The following is a 21,571-nucleotide window of genomic DNA, read 5'->3' as shown; positions in this document are numbered from 1 at the left end:
AAGTGAAATTAAACTCAAAATTACCAACAAGCAATAAAACTCAGCATTCTTCTCCCAACTCAATTTTCATACAAATCCTATTATTCACTGTGCCCACACAGTCTAAATAGGGTTACCACCTGTCCCACTTTGGGAGGGACAGTCCCTCTTTGGGCAGTTGTGTCCTGACAGAAACTATTAAAAATGGCAAATGTCCTGAGATTGTAGGACATAATTATGTCCCATATTTTATGTAATAGTTGCATAAAACAGTTATTCTGTATCTAAAATACCTAAATGTTACAAAACATTGCATAAGCAACTAAAATGCTACAAGCATAAGCTTTTATTTAGGCAGAAAAGTTAAGTTCTATCCTTTGTACTGACCGTGGGTATGTGTCGGCCTGTAAAACCTGATGTGTGTCTTGAAAATGTCCCACTTTGGCCATTTGAAAAGGTGGCAACCCTAAGTCTAAAGCATTTCTATATATTAATAAAGAAAAGAAAAAGAGAGTAGAAAATAAAAGGGAGTGAGGCAGAAATAAAAAAATGTAAGAGAAAGCTGTAAGAAGTATATACAATGGAATGTTACTTACTGTTTATATTAATAGAGTTAAAAATAAAACATATTATTTACTCTTATTTAGTTCTGATTATTATTAGTTAAAGCATGACAGATTATTTACAAACAAGCATAAGCAGTATAATCAAGAAAGTATAATTAGAAATAGCATTTGAAGAACTTATAAACTTTTACAAGAAATAAATATGTTATTATTCTATTAATGATATTTTCATTACTGTTCTCTCCCTGCCCTCCCCACCCTTTACCCACTACATAATCTAAATAGAATGTCATTGTTTAAACAAAGAAAATAATAAAAGAAGGAAAAAAAAGGTAAAGATAAAAAATGTATCAAATTACTAACCTTACTTTTTTCAGAAAGAGAAACAAATCGAGTCACAGCCTGCCATTAAATCCTCAGGCATTTTGACTGGTTATGAAACAAAACATTTCTTTGCACATAGAGAATAACTTTGATTAAATCTTTTCCAAAATATTTGTGGCTTTCTGGAAATGCAGGAACTATATTCAAAAAGATTAATAATGAACTAAAATGATGAGAGAGAAAAAAAACATATAACAAATCATTTGTTTTTTAGTCTCTTCTTCTTCTCTGAAGTCTTCCAGGAAGCTTCAGTTGCCAATCTCTTTAATGAAGAACTAGCCCATTCCATTTCTTCTATTTTATCCAAAATCCTTTTTTCTTTGACAAACAGTAAAGCAGAGTCTAAATCATCGAAGACCTTAGGACCATCAGGAAGGAAGATTTTAAGCTTGGCAGGAAACAGAAGGTATGTTTTAAACTGTGCTTTTTTAAGCTCCCTTATTAGTGGCAGAAAAACTTTTCTTTTAGCAATTACCATGGAAGAATAGTCATTGTCAAAACGCACATGTGTCTCATTAAACTTAACAGGAGCTTTAGCCCAAGCAGATTTAAGAACCATCTCTTTATCAAAAGATGATAGAAATCTAACTATAACTGATCTAGGATAGTTTTTGTTAGAGTTAGTATTAGCTATAGATCTATGTGCTCTTTCGATACCAAAAGAGAATGCTTCTGGTAAATCTAAAGTTTTAGGGAGCCATGTTGTTAAAAAAGAAGTAATATTGTTACCTTCAATATTTTCTGGCAGTCCAAAAATCCTAATGTTATTGCGCCTAGATCTATTTTCCAGGTCATCCAGCTTTGTTTGTAAATGTGTATTTTGTTTCAGCAGAAACTCAATGTTGATTTCCTGTTCTTGTATTTTATTTTCCATGTCATTCACAGCTTCTTCTATGCCTGTCATCTGGATCTTCTGTTGTTGCAGGTCCATATGTAACAAGTCTATTTGTTTTGTATTTTTTCTATGAAAGTGTCTATTTTAGTATCCATTTTATCCATCTTAGCAGTAAGTTGCTGGACTATAATTATCAGAGACTGAAGTTCTTTCTTGATGCTGGAGTCTTGAGAATTTGTCTTACTGGAACTCATTTCAGACTGATAAACTGACAGGAAAATTTCCAAAGTAATTTCTGACAGGAATATTATTAAGATTTCCTTTCTTTTTTAGATATAGTTCAAGAACTATATAAAACAAACATATTTAGAAAGAAAATTACTTCAAGAATTAATTTTTAAGTAATTAATTCCTGTCAATGTAATGAAATTGGTGGAGCTGAAGAAATCTGCTGCTATCCTGTGTTCATCCTTGGCCACGCCCCCACCCAACGATTTCTTGACTTCATTAATTCTAATGCACTAGACCAGCTTGTCTCATCCCCCACAAGGGGAGATAGCATTCTAGACTTGATTCTCACTAACATGGTCAACTGCTGCACAACCCCCCCCCCCCCATAGTAAGTTCTTCCCTGGTGAGATCAGACCATCAGTCTGTCTCATTTGAGGTGTCTGTCCCATTCAACCCCCCCCCAGCCGTAACCAAGGCTAAAAAAACTTCTCAAAAACTGACTGAAACCTTCTAAGAGAGGGTATCAGTGGCTTCATACCCCCGCCTCCCTCAGAGGATGCAGACAACTATGCTGAACAGTATGCCAGTGCAGTATTTAAGCACCTGTACAACTGCATGGACTCAGCCATACCCAACAGAACTAAAACCTGCTCTTCAAGGAAACACAAACTTATGTGGTGGACATCCTCTATCAACAGGCTTTACAACAAAAGGAAGAAACTGTTGCCCAAGGGTAAAACGGCACAAATTCCCAATTGGAAAAACTCCCTCCTTAGCCTCAACAAGAAAATTAGATCACTAGTGAAAACCTCCAAAGCCAATTATGTTTCGAAACTAGCCACTGAAACAAAGGTTAATCACAAAGTTTTTTTTCTTTTAAGTCAGAAACCTCCATGGCAAAGCCCAGGTTTGTTCCGAATTAGTTCTTAATGGTACCACTTACACTGATCCTGTTGACTTAGCCAACCTGCTAGCAGAGAGGTTCAACACAAACTTCACCCCCCTGCCCCCCCAAACACCCATTCGACATCCCCAATACTTGCCCCGCACATCTCTGTAGATCAATTGTTAAAGACCCTATCCATGGCAAAGAATACAACTTCTATGGGACCTGATAGTATCCCAGCCTGTATTCTGCAACATGTCCAGCAAGAACTAGCCTCGCCATTGAGCACTCTGTGCAACCATAGCCTAAGTACAGGCTTCATTCCAGCAGAGTGGAGAGCTGCCATTGTCATCCCCTTGCACAAAGGTGGTGCCACTACTCACCCTGGAAACTATCGCCCCATTAGCTTGACAAGTCTGATCTGTAAGGCCATGGAGCATATTATTATGGACCTCATAAACAAGGACATAGGCAATCTCCAAGCACTTGACCCACCCAGTTCAGATTCGTCAAGGGCAGATCTTGCCTGTTGAACCTGGATGACTTTTTTGAGACTATCACCAAGCCACTGGATGAGAGAAAATCAGTACATACAGCTTACCTTGACTTGGCCAAATTATTTGACACAATCTCCCACTCGGGCATCATCGAAAAGCTAACAGAATTTGGCATAAATCCCTATCTCATCAGGTGGGTGGCCAGCTGGCTCACTGATGGGACCCACAAGGTCAAAATAGGTGCCACTACCTCCGACAGCAGACCTATCACTAGTGGTGTACCCCAGGGATCTGTCCTGGGACCCCTATTGTTTGGCATCTACTTCTCAGAGGTCCAGGCAAAGACCAAAGGCCTGTGGCTGACCAAGTTTGCAGACGACTGTAAGTTGGGTGCTGTCATTGCCTCCTCAAATGATGCCAACTTACTTCAAGAGGGTCTCACAGCAACAAATGACTGATGCCAAAGTCATGGCCTTAAGTTAAATGCAAAAAAAGTATTATCATACCATTCAGCAAAAACATGGTCCCTACCAATTACCACATTAGCAACAACCCCCCTAAGCAAACAACCTGTGGTGAGAGACCTGGGTGCACAAGTTGACAACAGTCTCACATTTGACCATCATGTAGCAGCAGTGGTCAGAAAAGCCTTTTACTTGGTTCAACTCATAAGTAAAGTGATTGCAGCCAGAAAAAAAGGAGGTTATTACCTCTCTGTACTCCTCCCTCATTAGGCCAATAATTGAGTACAACACTCTGTTTAGTATGTACCTGTCCAGACAACTGCACCAACTGGAAAGGCCACAGAAATACCTCATAAAGAGAATCCATGGCCTCCAACACCTGTCTTATGTGGACAGGCTCAAATCACTATCACTCTACTCTGTGTCGTACAGATTGCTCATAGGTGATCTGTGTGTTGCCTACAAGGCAATCTTAGACCCTGCTCTACTAGAGATGCTCCACATCCATAAGGCTAAATCCTCGCATAGTACCTGATCGAAAGGCTTAAATCTAATATGTGACATTAACAAAACTTGCTGGAGAGACAGCTTTGCCTCCCAGAGGCTGCCCCATCTCTGGAATAGACTCCCCGTACTTGTCAAACAAAGTACGTCGCTGACCCTCTTCACAACCATCATGAGTGGATTGGCAACCACAAATTTTTCCCAGGGATTTTCACCTGTGCCCCTCATTGGCAGGGGTGATAGGTGCTGATTGAGGTTTCTTTTTTGGGGATAAACTCTTGGCTAGGCTTGTAAGAGCCCCAGAGCCATTAGCCTAGTAATCTCTCTTGATTCTAATCTGTCACGAGTTTCTAAACATGTTATTAAGAGTGTGTATGGTTCTGCAGATAGTGTATCTAGGACCACTTCTGCTGCTACAGTTTTGAGAAGGCCTACCTGGTTAAGTAACCAAAAGCATGCTGTTGAAAAGTCTGAGATTTTAAACTCTGCATTAGCTACAGAGGTTTTATTTGGCCCTTCTGCAACTCGGGTCCTCAAACAGTTTGATTAAAGAAGGAAATTAATTCATGGAGTTTCTAAGAGTTTTCAAGTCCCACTTTACAAATCTCTCAAGTACTCTAATCACTTTATAAGGCAAAAATAAGCAATCCCTGCCATTTCCTGGCAGGAGGGGACCAACAAAAAAACAGGGATCCTTTCAGAAAAAGGGACAGTTTAATCCTTCAGAATGACTATCCCCACCCCTACATCTCTAAATCTATCCCAGAAAGTGGCTGTCAATGTTCTGTTTGCCAACAGATTATATCAGACTTTTGGGTCATAGAGGTGGTTCAGGGGGGTTAGATTTGGCACTAGATACACATGCATCCTTTCTAGGGAATTTCTCCTCATCCTCCAAACCAGATTTTTTCCCCCTTAGGTTCTTCAGTGCTTGCTAATCCTAGGAGTCATAACCAGTACTTTTCGATCAAAGGGGAAAAGTGTATTCTAGAATGTTTCTGGCTCCAAAGAGTGAGCTTTTATGGAGACCAATTTTAGATCTTTCCTTTCTCAACCTGTTTGTAAAAGTACCAAGCTTCAAAATTATGACCCTTTAGAGATTGTTACTTGTCATCCCTCTTTTGAGTTTTATGGTAACACTAGATCTAAAGGATGTTTATCATCACATTCCCATAGTCACCTGCTTCATGAAATTTCTCAGATTCTTAGTGTCCAAGTCATGTTGTAAATTCTCTGTGTTACCCTTTAGGTTATTTACAGCTCCAAGGGTGTTTACAAATTGTATAGCAACAGTGGTAGCTCATTGCAGACTGCAATGCACTCACACATTTCCTTATTTAGATGACTTTCTTATCTTCAGAGAGCCTTTTCTCAGATATCAAGAGTTCTTAACATGGGTTTCTTCTTTCCTTACTAATAAGGGGTTCCAGATAAATGGTCAGAAATCCTGTTTGACACTCTCGCACATAATTATGTTCTGGGCTGCCTTCTAGACACTTCTCAGCAAAAGTGTTTCTTATCTAGGAAAAGGTGGATTTTTTATCTGGAAACTTTCACGAGCTTCCGCAGTTAGTCTGAGATTTATGTGATTCTCATTTATGACGGATTACGTGTGAGAAAAAATGTGTTTTATACACATGAACCCAACATTCTCATCCTCCTGAATTTCAGATTCCAACTTTGGGCTTTGTCAAAAAGGAACTGCACTGGAGTGGCAGCAAATGGTTTAAAATCCAGGTTTCTCCTTTTCTTATCCTGTCCTGAGTCAAACTGTCACTGCATAACCTCAGATTTTGCTAGGGAGCTTCTGTTTGGGTAAAGGTGCAAGACATGTGGAACTCTTCAGACAGACCAAAGCACATAATTGTCAGAAATGTTAGCTGTGATCCATATCATAAAATCTACTAATCACCTGTTTGATCCCAGGACCCTCCATACAGGCTGGCTGTGATGTCTTGGGAGGTAGCTCTTCAGCATGCTTTAACCCTCCAATCATCTTTCATTCTGTCAGAGCAAAATAAGCTGAGCAGGACCAGGACAGGTGCTCACAAATGGTAATTAAACAAGAGAGTCTTCCAGGAACTGATGCACATGTGGAAAACGTTTCAAATAATCAGTTTGCCTCCTTTCCGAACGGACAACTAAACAAATTCTGCACCAGGACTCCTTGCAGGCAGGCCTGGAAGGCCAGTGCATTCTCTTTCCTGTGAGTGCTCTGCTGGCCTAGGCAACATTGTTCTTTTGGATGTGATCAAGGGCAGTTACTGTAAGCTTCCACACAGACTGGACCTATTCACACAATACGAGTAGATGTCCTTCAAGGATGCATCTGCAGTCATAACATATGGGTTGTCCTCCCTCAGGCAGCCCTTCGGTCGGCCGGATTCCAAAGTCTGGGTCTGGCCTCGGCTGATGTCGCACTTTCCCCGACATCAGAGCTTCTGGGGTATAAAGGCATCAGCCGACACCATTTTCCCCAGTCTTTCTTGCCGCGTGGTGCCCGAAGCAGAAGCTGTTCGCAAGTGCCGGTCGGTCAAATCCAGAGATTTCAGCTACCGAAGACTTCGAAAAAAGCTAATACTCACACAAGACAAGAGTAGTTTTATATACCCCAGTCTCAACATTAATTACCCTCCATGGATGATTCAGTTGTGATGCCAATTAGGCACCTCTTTCATGAGGAAGTGTAACAGGTACTAAAGGAGGCAGGAAAGCCTGCTACTAGGAAATCTTATATTGGCAAGTGGAAAAGATTTGCTGGTTGGTGCCTAGCCAATAACCAGGGTCCTATCAGGGATTATCTACCAGTGACTCTTAAATATTTGTGAGTTACTTTCCTCCAAACTTTCTCATTCCTTTATCAAAGTTCATCAAGCGGCCATTTCAAAATGTCTGCACATGGATCCTCATCTTTCATCTGTTGTTTGGAGAAACAGTTTGTGATGAGGATTTAGCAACTTGCGCCACCTAGAAAACATTTAGCTGTGTCTCCCTTTGAATTAGCTCATTGGGTTCATCATGTGGCAGACTGTACTTCTTGCTCTGACATTTGCAAGAAGGGTATATGAGTTGCAAGCTGTCATGGTGGGTGAATCCTACTGGTCTTTCATAGGCATAGGGTCAAATTAAGAACAAATCCCTCATTTATGCCCAAAATTGTTAGAGTTTACTTTGAATGAAGCCGTCCATCTCCCAGTGTTCTACCCAGACCCTTACAATCTAGGAGAAAGGATTCTGCACACCCCAGACATGCATAGGCTGCTCAGATACTATCCTGACAGAATTAAGTCCTTTAGAAAAATGTCAGCTGTTTATTTCTTATGATGGGACAAAGAAAGGACTAACAATGTGAAAACAGACTTTCAAGTTGGTTGCCTTCAACTATTGATTTTTATTATTCCCTCCATAGCAGATCTGTTCCAGGCAGTATCAGGGTACATTCTAATAGAGCCTTGGCTTCTGTGATGACATACTGGAAATAGGTAAACTCTAGAAGCATTCTAGGAGAAGCAACATGGTCTTATGTGCAAAATTTGCAAAGCATTACCAGCTAAATTCCCTTTCCAGGTCCTGGACTGGCTTTGCTAGGACCATTCTCCAGGAACTTCTGAACACGTATCCTTCCACTTCCCAGTTTGTATATCCTCTGGCAATCAATAGCAGCTACTGCAGCAGTGAAAATGATGACCATAGTACAGTTACGTAAGTTGCACTTACCATAACATTAGATGTTTAAATTCCTCACCCACCCTTCATTTCTCTACTTCTGTACATGGTTAAATTGGGATAAAAATGTAATTGTTATTGCTTGTATTGCTTAGATGCTCAGGATAAGTAAGCTTTTTCTCTCTGTATGGGCAAGAAAGTCCTGATATTGTCCACACTCTGACTGCTGATTTACCTCCAAGGGGATAGCCAATTAGCATTCAGAATGTAAATGTGGGAGAGAACCAGAGCTTTGTGAAGCTGTCCGGTTATTGTATACTGGGCAGGTTACAAGCCATAAAACCAATGGCTACTGCAGCAGTAAGGAATATGAACATCTGTAAGTGCAAGTTACACAACTGTACTTTCTGAGAGTAATCCGGCATGGATACAGGTGGCAATGAGAGTAGTCTCCTCATTTTCAGGGTATTCTTCCCCTCACACCACATCATATTCCTCTTTTTCTCCTATAATCCAACAGTTGTTGATACAGGGGGGTCACAGAACCTGTTAGTCTTCCCCTGCTCGGGTAAGGTTTTTATTCAGGAGTATTTCTGGTATCAAACAAAGAAGCCTCATGGAGACCAATCCTAGATCTTTCATTTCTAAATCAGTTTGTGAAAGTTCTAAAGTTCAAAATGCTATTCCTTCACAACCTGTTATCACTGATTCCATATTGCATTTATTTCTTGGAAACTCTAGATATGAAAAATGCTTATCATCCTGTTCTTATAGTATCATATTTCAAATGTTTTTCAGGAATTTGTGGGAACAGTACATGCAGAATAATCAGGAGCCAGATTTAGATTTAAGGGAAAATAGGAATTAAGCAATTTATGTAATGATGACTTGAATGACAGTTCAGGAAAAAGAAAACATGTATGTGATGTACAATGTATGTAAATATATAATATGTGATGTGAAGTTGTTCTATCTCGCCATTCATTCTTTACTGAGGGGTTCGAAGCCGATCCCTCGGCTCCGAGTCGGCGCCTACTGCAAAGCTCGAGGATTTCAAGTAGCTCGAGACCAAGTTCCTATCCCATGATGCACCCTGAGTTAACTCAGATCTAGTTTGCCGCTGCAACTGATCAGAGGTTCTTGCTAGCTTGGGCCAGTAAAAACTTTAATACTTTTCTATTTTCAAATATTATTATTGGTTTATTATTAAAATAGTTAAATATTAAGATAGGTAGGCTATTAAAGCCTTTTCTGTAGTGTTCCCTTCCCTGTGTGCTTTTCTTAGCTCTATATTTGGCCCCATTTTATTGTTAGGCCTATTTAAAAATTGCTGACAAAAAATTGCTTGTTCAGTGACCTTTTGTCACTTTTTTTTATTAGCATAGTATAGTGTGTTTACTTAGTGAATAGTAACTGTTTATTCAATGACCTTTTGCCACATTTTTTCCACAGCAGAGTATCCTGTTAGAGTTTACTTGCTGTCAAGATTATCTGTTTAATTATTTTGTGTGCGCTTGTTAGCCTTAATTTTAGGCTTGTGTGCTTATCTTTAGCCTGTTTTTTATTAGAAGGCTTTTGAGTAGTTAGCCTGAGTTTAAAAGGCGTGTGTGTGTGTGCGCGCTAATAGTTAGCCTGTTTTTTTTTTTTAAGACTAATTTATACTTGCTATTGTTGGGTGTGTCCACTTCTGTCATGGCTGATGACAAGGACTAACACCCTAAGTCAGGGTTTAAAAAAATGCCCTAAATGTGGGCAAAAGATGTCGGTTACTGACTGCCATGTGAATTGCGTCTACTGCTTGGGTGCCTTGCACTTACAAGAAACATGCTCTATTTGTCATTCTTTTTCCTCTAGAGTCCTCCAAGAGAGGAAAAGGAAGCTTATTGACAGGGGTTTGTTAAAACCTTCTTTCCAGAAGGCTTTGAGTGACCAGGATGGATCTAGTAAGTCCTCAAAGTCCTCCAAGACTTCTGGGGAATCAAAAGAATCAAAAAAATCTAGAGAGTCTGTGACATCAGCTCCACAAGTCTCAAAGCCGACTGTCTTCTCTTTTCAGAGCCGGACCCCGGTCTTGGAACCGGTATCTGAAATTCCTAAATTGCCTCTACTCCATTTGATATCATCAGTCCGATCATCTTGATCTTCTGTTAGCCTATCTGATTTGGATGTGGATCAGGTGGTGCAGAAGCTTTTACAGGCACTGGCCTTTGCCAAATTATCGGCTCTGACCCAGGTGGCTTCAGAGCCAAAGACCCATATGCCAGCTATATCTCTTCCTTCTCTGAGCCATACCAGTCCTTCGAAGCCAGGGGAGTCGGACCTGCTGATTGTGGAGCCTTCAGAGCCGATGCCTGCATCAGTGTCTTCAGCTCCATTCACTCTGACGTCCTTGGTGCCAATCAAGGACTCTAGGAGCAGACACTCTCTGGTCGGGTCTGGGGAGGATAGTCGAACTGACTTGTCGGTTCCAACTTTGCATCTCTGGGCTTCGGCTCGGATGAGCTTGGATCCTACCTGAGGCTCAGAGCCCACTGTCCCGGTGCCGCGGGTATCGATGGTTTCCTCAGATCCATCGATCCCTTTGCATCAGAGCAGAGGGGCCTTCGAAGCTATGAAGAGAGTTATGTCTCCCAAGACATCCTCAATTTCAGGTCCGGCTTCTTCATCCCGTAAAGCGCCTGTATCTGCTTCTGCCTCTGCCTCACAGATCCTTGCTAAGCGCAGAGACCCAGAGCCTCAGGAAGCCCCATCGGGTGGCCCATACTCTTCCGAGACCTTTCCAGAAGCTTTCACTGATGAGGTTCCCAGGAAGAGAGCGTGTAAGAGGAAACATTTAAACTCCCATCAGTAGTCATTAACATCTGATACTGACTTGAATGAATCAGAAGGGTCCCCCTCTGAGGATATCTCATTTACTAAGATACTGGAAATCCGTAAGCAGAGGGGTGACTGGCGTGGTCCACCAACCCTCCTGAGGACAAGTCGGTCATCCTGAAGGCTTTTGGGTCTCAGCCCTCCACCTCTTGGGTGTCTCCACCCTTCGATGAGCTTATGCAGCTGGTCTCACGAAGGGCGTGGTAGTCTCCGGATACCATGGAGCCTGTCCCTAGGAGGCCTAATAAATTTATATCTGCCCCCTAGGTAAATCCTCCTTGACCAAAGGTGTGCCAGTTGATGCCATGGTGGTGATGGCAGCCACCAAAAAGTTAATGTCTGAAACGTCCTCGTCTGTCCATCCTCCTAATAAAGACTCCAGGATTATGGATAGATATGGGAAGTGCATATTTTGTTCAGCAACTTTTGCTCTTCGTTCACTTAACTATTTAACCCATTTTACCAGACTACAAAGAGATCTCCTTAAAGAGCTGGGAGATACTCTTCAGGGTACAGTAGCTGCAGGAGCTACAGACAAGGTTGCCTCCCAGCTTGCTACCCTCAATTCCATAGGGAACTCGTCCATGCGCCTCATTTCATATGCAGCTGATGGAACGAGTAGGGCAGCGGGTACAGGAGTTGCTGTTAGGGGACACTCCTGGATGTGCTTGTGTTCATTCGCGGAGCCCTTCAAGTCATCCTTCGTGAATACCCCCTTTGATGGCTCGTCCCTTTTCGGGCCCAAAATTAAGGAAACTTTACCCAGGTGTGAGCAGGACGGAAAGATTCTGCCATCGGAGTCCGTTTTTCCACCCCTACCAGACCCTACCCCAAGGGTCAAAGGGGAGGGAAAATGTGGTTCCGAAAAGCCCAAGGAGCTTTTCAGGACACACGTGGTGAATCCCTCTCCAGGGGGTAGAGGAGGGGGCAATAATAGAAGACGCCTCCCTCGTGGCAGAGGGGGTCCAGAAAACCAGGGCGACACCGATCACTTCTTTGGGAAGTCCTACCAGCGCTCCTGAAAGGAGACCTGACTGTCCTACTCTGGAGGCAGTCGGGGGTCGCTTATCTTTGTACCCAGATGCCTGACTCAAAATAACAAACGACAACTGGGTACAAAGTATAATTTCCAGAGGATACTTCATTCCATTCGCTACACCCCCTCCACTGACAAGGAAAATCCGGGATGTTCCACCTAGTTAGGGTTCCTATCAGAAGAACCAAGACGCATTATGTTGAATGCGTCTTCGTCAAACTGTAAATGTCAAAAACGCAAAATGACGAAGCGGCTTTTAACCGAATTCTTTCCCTGGGAAAGAAGTCGCTTAGCCACTTCCATCACTTTGCCATTTTCAGCACTGTAGTACGATCTCGGAGTTGGTATATTTAAGTAGGGGGTGCAACACCCCACTTAAAATAGTGTTTAGCGTTTTTTTTGTTTTGGGGTTTTTTTTGGGGGGGGGTTTGGTTTTTTTTTGTTTTTTTTTTTTTTTTTTGGGGGGGGGGCCTTTCTTGCTGTTCGCTCTTTTTTGTTTCCGTTCTTTTGTGGTCGATATAACAGCATTCAATCTTTTGATCGTTCGCTGTTATAACAAAGACCCCCCCCCCCAGTTACAGGTAACAAGCAACAGTAGAGGTCCAAACGTTGCTAAGAAAAAGAGTCATCCATCCAGTCCCAGCAGGCCAGACAGGATCCGGAACTTACTCAAGATTCTTTTTAGTTCCAAAAAAGACAGGGGACTGGAGGACCTATATTGGACCTCAGCAGACTAAACAAATCTGTAAAGAAAGAGAAGTTTCGGATGGTCATGTTTCAGTCGATACTTCCCTTCTTGGGGAAAGACAATTGGATGTGCTTGATAGATCTCCGGGATGCATATTGCCACATAAAAATGGCCAGGCCATCCAGGGATCATCTGCACTTCCGGCTGGGAGCCAATCATTACCAGTTTTGAGCCCTGCCCTTTGGTCTCACTACAGCCCCCAGAGTGTTCACCGAATGCATGGCAGGGATCACGGCTCACCTGAGACGTTCAGGATTCCAGGTGTTTCCGTACCTAGACGATTGGCTCCTTACCGCCACCACCAGGCATCAACTTATTCAAGCCAGGGAGTCCACTCTGTCACTCTCGCAGCATATCGTCTTTATCGGAGCAGAATTGGGCACCACCACCACCACGCTAAGACTTCCAGTAGAAAGAGTATTTCTTCTACGTCAGCATGTCCGCATACTAATATCCAAAAACAAGGCACCAGCATCAGAAGTTCTGATATTGTTAGGAATGATGGCAGCAGTAATTCTGCCCATACCACTGGTTCGTATGCACATACGGATACTGCAGTTGCTGTTGTTCACACAATGGTGTTACCAAGAACTCCCCATGATTCACGTGATAATGATCACAAATTCCTGCAAAAAGGATCTTCAGTGGTGGTTGACCTCACTTCATGTTACGATAGGATGCCCATTTGTGTTACCCCCTCCAGCGGCCACAGTGACCACGGACGCTTCCTTGATGGGGGGGGGGGGCATTTTCAGGGGAAAGACAGCCCAAGGCACATGGAACGATCAAGAGACTCATCTGCATATCAGTGTCCTAGAGATGAGCAGTATTTTTGGCGTTGCTGTACTTTCAGGACTCTCTTCCTCTGGGTACAATTGCAATTCAGACGGGCAGTATTTCAGTGGTCTGGTATTTGAACAAACAAGGAGGAACCAGATCATACCCTCTTTGTCGCGAGGCCCTCAAATTATGGCAGTGGGCTATTTCCACCCAGCGCTTTCTGTTAGCAATGCACATCCCAGGGAAGTCCAACGTGATAGCAGACGAGCTGAGCAGAGCAATATTGTTGCCCCACGAGTGGTCCCTCAAGACAGAACTAGCGGTTAGGATTTTCTGCTGGTGGGGCCAGCTTTGCTATGACCTTTTTGCCAGTCACATGAACATGAAGTACTGAAGCTACTTTGCCCTGATTCCTCCTCTGGGAGAAGCCCCAAGGGACGCACTCGTTCACGATTGGCCCTTGGGTCTTCTTTATGCATTCCCACCAATTCAGTTGATACCCAAGGTATTACAGAAAGCAAAAGCCCTGGGAAGGACCATTATTCTAATAGCTCCTTATTGGCTTCGTCAGATTTGGTTCCCCTTCCTTCAACTTCATCTTTTGAAGGACCCATGGATTCTGGACCCAGTTCTGGACCTTGTGACGCTCTCGTCGGGGGAACTTCATCCCTCTCTGCTGTCCCTGAAGCTGACAGCTTGGCTGCTCCAATTCCCATCATAGCCAGGCTCCATAACCTTTCCTGTAAGACGAAGCAAATTGTCTTATCCTCTCATAAATCCTCTACGAGGAAGCTATACCTCAGCAAATGGAAAAACTTTCTGTATGGGCCTCTAAAAACAATATTGATCTTTACCAAGCCCCTATGGCCTCTATTCTAGAATTCTTAACCATGATATTCAATAAAAAAGCTGTAGCAGCAACAGTCCATGTTCAACTTGCCATTTCTAACTTCCATCTGGGATTTGAAGGATTGAATATTATGTCACACAAATTATCCAAAGCCTTTCTCAAAGGAACCTTTCATATTAGACCACCTGTGAAATCTTCCTATTCTCCGTGGAATCCAAATTTTATGCTTTCCCACATAATTCTTCCACCATTCGAACCAGCTTCTTCATGTGACCTCAAATTCTTGTCATGGAAAACCATCTTTTTAATGGCTATTACTTCTGCCAGCAGAGTGTCAAGCTTCAAGCATTGTCTATCAAGCCTCCTTATTTGATTTTTCATGCTGACAGTTTCACTTCAAACAAAGCCTTCTTTCTTGCCCAAAGTTTGCAGGGAAACTAATCTCAACCAAATTATTGATTTGCCAGTTTTCTTCCCCAACAATTCCAACAGTCTAGAGTATATGCTGCACAAACTTAGACAATTCGAAAAAACAGCCACCAGGTACCAAAAGAAACTAGTATGATGTTTTAAATTGGATGTTTTTTATTGGATAATTAACCTCCTAGAGGATTATAAAAGGCATTACTTGTTCTCTGACCCGCATCTGATGAAGTGATCCAAACGAAAACGCTGATTTTAATGTGTACGTTTATGTGCTTTTGTGCTTAAATTAAAGTTGGATTTTAAAAGAATTCCGGCTGATTCTTGGTCCGGTGGTGCCTTGGATTGTCTTGCTGCACAAACTTGACATTCACAGACAGGTCAGACTTTATTTGGACAGAACAAAAGATTTCAGGAAATCAGACCAGCTTTTTGTCTCATTTTCAGATTCCAGGAAGGGTATGCCAGTGGCTAAAACAACTCTGTCTAAATGGTTATCTGATTGTATCACCTTTGCTTATTCAGCTGCCAATATGCCCTTATAGCATAAAATTAAAGCTCACTCAACCAGAGCAGTTCTACACCCTCCACCTTTTCTGCCAGACTTCCTGTTGATAATATTTGCGCAGCAGCCACTTGGTCAAAACCTCATACCTTTATCACTCATTACAAAGTTGACAGGGTCTCTAGGGACAGGGCCGACTTTGGATCCACGGTCCTGAGAAATATACTTCCGTGAGCCACCCGCAGTAGATGGTGCTTAGGGCACTACCCATCATTAAAGATTTAACGACAAGATAGAGCAACTTCACATAAAGAAGTTATGTACTTACCATAACGTTCCATGTGAGTTCATCTCACCTTCATTTTTACGTCCCTCCCTCCTACCCCCTCCTGGGCTTACAGAAGACTGAGATGCTAGATCCTTCCTGGTCACTCAACCCTTCTATACTTTCTTTCTTAAAGAGTTATAGAATGACATATGGTATTATTTGACGCAGCAAACAAGATCTGAGGTAACTCAGGGTGCATCATGGGATAGGGACTTGGTCTCGAGCTACTTGAAATCCTTGAGCTTTGCAGTAGGTGCTGACTTGGAGCCGAGGGATCGGCTCCGAACCCATCAGTAAAGAATGAAGGCAAGATGAACAACTCCCATGGAACGTTATGGTAAGTACATAACTTCTTTTTTTCTTTTCTGTCAATGTATATGTTTCCACGTCTTAAATGAAACTTCAATAAGTGTTAAATGCTGGGGTAGCAAATGGTTATAACTAAGAAAATTATCCCTTTGAGCGGAGAGATAGGATCTGAATTGCTTAGACTTAACAGAGTTCAACTAGAATTGATGTATTGCATATTGGAGATAAAGGAACTGAGGTGGGGCCTTTAGGGAAGGGGCAAATTACATATAAAATGTAATTTGTGGGAATAATAGATGCAGAATAATGTTCAGGAGGAGGAGTGATGTTAAAAGGAGGGAAGGATTTGAGTAAAGCAACTGATCTCGGAACTATACTAGAAAGTTACCATGAGAGACCCAATTCACAGAAATGTGTAACCTGTGTAAATGGCCTGTTCTAAAGACTACACTGTTGACGTGAAATAAACTGGTAGCAGTAAAACAAAAAAAAAATATAAGGAAAAAGGGTAAGCTGATTAAAATGTCTTGCTCTGTAGGATTAGGCACTCATCACAAAACTTGATCCAATGTTGTCTTTTTTCATCTGATTCAACATGTGGGTTGTCAGATCAGGCTGGATCTGACCTCAGCACCTTATACCAAAGCTTTAGATTGGAGAGCTCTGACTCCTCCCCTACCCACAATTCCCCTCTCCTGCCTGAACTACCTCAGATCTCATTTGTTGTCTGTGTAAACCAGATATGTGGACCCTAGAGCAAGCTCCATTATTCACAATATGTGAATGCTTTTCTTCCTCCTGCTGTAAAATATTTTGATAGTTTAGTACTAGGTAGCATTAGGATTTAGTATATATTGGATTAATGTGTTCCTTATAGTATTTTATCATAGTTTTCCTCAGAGTGTGTGTGCGCATTCATATAGTTATGCTTAACATACTAGTTTATTTATTTCCTTTTCTCCTTAGAAAAGTAAAGCTATATAATGTCAGCAGGTTTTAAATAGTGCTCTTCCTGTGGGCGTTAAATTCCTCCCTAAGATCCACAGTCACTGTGTGTGTGTACTGTTCATGGCTTGCTCATTTACAAGTTTCTTGCTTTATCTGTACTGCTTTTGGCATCAGAGCCCTTCAAGAACATAGAGGGAAATTGATTTTGAAAGGCCTGCTCCCTCTGCAGACAGAGTGCAAAATGTCTTTGGACCCAAAGGCATCCACATCTCCTCCACCCAAAAAGGAGAGGGATAAAGAAAGGGAGAGATCAAAAAAGAGAGAGAGAAAAAAAGTGAGAAAGTAAAAGAGAAATCAAAAGACAAAAAAACCCAAGGATTGCCCGGAAAAAGTTATGAAAAGATCTCTGATACCATAGCTTTTGCGGGTCCAGCACCAAAAGTTTCCAGACAGTTGGATTCGAATGTTGTTCGGATCCAGACTATATCTTTGAGGTTGTCATTTACTCTGGCACCGATCCGAAAAGTCCCAGGCTTCATTCTCCCATATTACAGAAAGTGAATTTGAAGCTTGCATCTATAGCCTCATCATCCAGGTCTGGCTGATCTACTAGAAGTTTAACTAAGTTGGAAATCAATCAAATGATGATGATGGATGTTTTTGAGGACACAGATTCAGCCGGAAGTCCTCCTGACTCTGTCACAAGGAAAGATCCGGGATCCATCCCTTCCACCTTGCCTCCTCAGTCTTCTCAGCTTCCAACACCATCTCCATTCCCAGAGTTAATGTACATCAGATTATATCTTTCCACGGTACTAGCTTCAGAGCTGATGCCCCTGGAAACTTCAGCTTCGACACCTTCCCTCACTCACTCAATTCCGGTGCTTTCAAGTCAAGCAGAGTCTCAGAGCCAGAAAATCAGTGTCAGGGCTCCAGCGGTAGAATCGACCCCAACATTTTCAGAGACATCACTGATGCTCTGGGACTCGACAGCTCAGTTCTGAGGACCTCCTTGAGGCTTTCAGCCATTTGATTCTAGAGGGCTTCTGACTTAACTAATTTGTCTGTTTTGTCTTCAATTCCAGTGGCTGAGTTGGCTTTCCAGCCTGTGGAGAGGGCCTTGGCTGGCCCAAGATGACTAGGGCACTCCCAAAATTTGATCCATCCAGACTCCCTTTGAGGAGACTGTACCCTCTTCCTCACATCCTGGTAGACAGGGGTGGACAGCTCCCTTAAGCTTTGAGATTCTTAGACACTCGAGTCTCACATCAGATTCTGATATCTCCCCCATGGGAGTCCCAAGGCACATTCCCTGGAAGAGGACTTGTAAAAGGAAGCATATTGATTCCTCTCCTGAGTCTGTCACCAAAGACACCGAGTTGGATGAAGGCAAAGGTTAACCAAGGTCCCCTGAAGACTTCGCCTTCAGAGGCATTCTCATATTGATAAAATGGCAGGGAGGGGATGGTCCATGAAATCTCCTACTTCTGATTAGTTGGTGTTTCTCGAAGCCTTTTTTTCTGACCCTTCAACATCCAGGGTGGTCCCTCCTTCCAGCATCTTAATCAACCTTATTACTCAAAAAACCTGGAATGAGTCTGACATGGCAGAGCCCATCCCAGAAAAGCCAAATAGAATTTTATTTGCCTCTAAAGAAATAAAAGTTTGGGCCAGGGGTCCCTATGTAGAAGCCATGGTAGTTGTAGCAGCAACTAAAAAGAAACTGTCCTGGGAAAGTTCTTCTGTTTATCCCCCTAACAGGGAGTCTGTGGCATCGGGGAAATGAACATATGCTTCAGCCACATTCTCTGTTCATGCATTGAACTATATATGGCTTACTTGGCACGTTTCCAGAGGAATTTGATAAAGGAACTTTCAAATTCTCTGGTCAGTAATTTACCAGTGGATATTCAAAAAAGTGTGGATTCCCAGTTGTCTATCCTAAAGTCATCTTTGCTTGTAGCCATGGGAATGCTTTCTAACACAACACATGGTACAGTTAGAGCAGTCCGTACTGGCATTACAGTGCATTGCCATGTCTGTGCTACTTTGTGGAAAGCTCTAAAATATCCTTCATAAATGCCCCTTATGATAATTCCACCTTGTTTGGACCAAAGGTCAATGATATGCTTACCACAACTGAACAGGATGGTAAGACCTTGTCTGCTGTTGGAATTTGTTTTTCAACCCTTCAGTGATCATAGTCCAGGAATCAGAGAGGTGGAAGAAGAATGTGGTTCAAAAAATCTTAAAGGGACAGTCCCAGAGATTTTTTGTTTTGATTCTGTGATTCTGGTCTTTGTTTACATTTTCAGTCTGACCTTTGGCTGTGGGATGTTGGGGAGGGGTGCTTATAGAAATTTTCAGTGGTCTTAGCCAAATGATATCTTGTATTGCTGTTGTACTCACAACAGGTCTCACTTAGTCATTCATTAATTTTACCTATGCTTTTTATCCTCACAGAAAAGTAGCCTTTCACAGGAATTATGACCAGACTTGCTACTAACTTGCAGGAAAGCATATGAGCAATGCAAAGCTAGAATGTTAGCAAACAAGAGCTATCTGTTCATTTCATTTCATATTTTGTTTTGTGTGGATTTCTGAATGCTAAGTACTATGATGTTTTGCATGACTGCCCCTTGCTCTCCAGAAAGCATCAGAATGATTCAAGTTTTGAATAGTAGTCAAAACAGCCTTCTGTTTTTTTTCATGGTTTGTTTTTAGATCTCTGAATACTAGCCAAGTGTAATAGTTTTATGACCTGCTGTAAAAAAAAAAAAAAAAAAAATGTGTGTGATGCAAGTAACAGATTCGTTGTAAACAATGAAGTCCAAAACTTATTCTCTCAGTGGGGGCTGTACAGTTCGGCAACCTGTGATAGTGATACATACTGATTCTGAGATTGCTTTGCTATGGAGTAAGGGGAATACATTAAGAGACTGCTAAGATTTAGTATGAATTCACTAAACTGTACGCTTTTGACTATACTGTTGCAGGTACACTGTGCAGTTAAGATAAGCTTTTTGACGAGTTCATAAAAAAGTAAACACTGAGAGTCTTGCCTAACCACCCCCACCACAAACACAAAAATGTAATAACCTTATTGTTTCCCAGTGATTGAGGACTGAAAGCTTTGACAGGAACGAAGTATTGTTAATTATGCTCACCAGAGGGAATGAAAACAGAGCTGCATAAAGTAAACTGAAACCAGGAGTAGGGTTGATGATAACTTGGTAAGTGGGTGGTGACAACTGGGAGGTATCAGGACAAGTTTTTTGGTCACAATTTTAGACTCTGGGATTGTCCCTTTAAGATTTTCACCAGGACACTTCTGGAAATAGGCTATCCAGAGGCAGAGGTAGAGGCAGTTCTACAGGATGTAGCCCCAGTGGCAGAGGCAATTGTCAAAATCAAGGTTTCCGTGGACCATTCCCACAGAAACCTTACCAACTTCCCTATGCTCCTTCCCAACTACTGCACTCTGGAGGGAATTGCGGGACTCTTCTTACACCCTGAAGCCTGACAAAATATTACTCATGATTGAGACTTGCTGTACTAAAATTGCTAAGTTCGCAACCAATACAAAATATTCCTGCCTTCACTGTTCCTCCATACATTTACTGAATTGGCTTGAACTCCCACATTACCTCATGTACCTACAGTTAACTACAGTACACAAAATTATCTTTAAATGATCAGACAGCCCAGCCCTTTCTTCTGTACTTACTCACTACTACCTAAACCGGTCTCTTAGATCCGAGAATCAACTTCTCCTGAAAGTAGAAAAAACAAACTTCTCAGGTGGCTAGATGCTCTACTGTTTCTCTATTGCCAAACAGTGGAATGCCTTTCCATTCCAATTAAGGGCCACCAGTAATGCCTCTTTCAAAAACATGCAGCTCACATACTTACACTATGAACAACCAATCAAAAAATCTCTTAATTCTCCTTTAAATCATTGTCTTTAATTAAGAGATGTTTTTGATTGGTTGTTCATAGTATAAATATGTGAGCTGCATTTTATTAGTTTGTCTGGTGAAGCAGTTGTAGAACTGTGAAAGTGCTAACTTTCTCTGTTAAACTTTTATACATTTATCTTGAACTGAGTTTGAGCCTTGCCGTGCAGGAATTTCCACTTTGTTTTACTTTTCTTGTTGTTCTTCAGTACATTAGTGGATTTTTCATTTCCTAATTGCTGTTTTTTACACATGTATATACTGGTGGACAAGTTGTGCAGAATGATACTCTTGCCTCATGAGTGGTCTCTCAGCAATACAATGGCAACAGAGATCTTCAGCTGTTGAGGCCAGCATTGCTGCAACCTTTTTGCTTCCTACCTAAACAACCACCCTGCTGCAACCTTTTAACTTATTACCTAAGCAACAACCTTGCTGCAACCATTTAACTTCTTACCTAAGCAATAACCTTGCTGCAACCTTTTTGATTCTTACCTAAACAACAAATGCAGAAGTTACTTTTCCCTCATCCCTCCACATGGTCAGTCATCAAGAGATGCTCTACTCCAAGACCAGAGTAATCGTTGCTGCATCTTTCTCATCTTGACGAGTATGGTTCCCCTTTTTTTGGCCTCACCTAGTTCACCCACTATGAGTGCTGGATCCATTTCTGGATCTCCTCATACACCCCTCTGTGATGCTTCTATTGGACTTGTAGACCTTAAAGCTTACTGCATGGTTTCTCCAGTTCTGACAGTTGCCAGAGATGCCAGGCTTTCTTCCCCAGTATTATGAATCATAT

At 41.9% G+C, this 21,571-nt stretch overlaps 1 protein-coding gene across 2 annotated transcripts in view; it reads left to right on the top strand.

The window, feature by feature from the left end:
* The window catches only part of FANCM (FA complementation group M), a 2,552,324-nt gene that overhangs the window by 2,220,725 nt on the left and 310,028 nt on the right, over window positions 1-21,571 (top strand). The gene's annotated exons all lie outside the window — the stretch shown is intronic.

Source organism: Protopterus annectens, chromosome 6.part0, assembly GCF_019279795.1.
Source record: "Protopterus annectens isolate FY-2018-M chromosome 6.part0, PAN1.0, whole genome shotgun sequence".
Classification (NCBI taxonomy): Eukaryota; Metazoa; Chordata; order Ceratodontiformes; family Protopteridae; genus Protopterus; species Protopterus annectens.
This window is presented reverse-complemented; position numbering and strand designations above follow the sequence as displayed.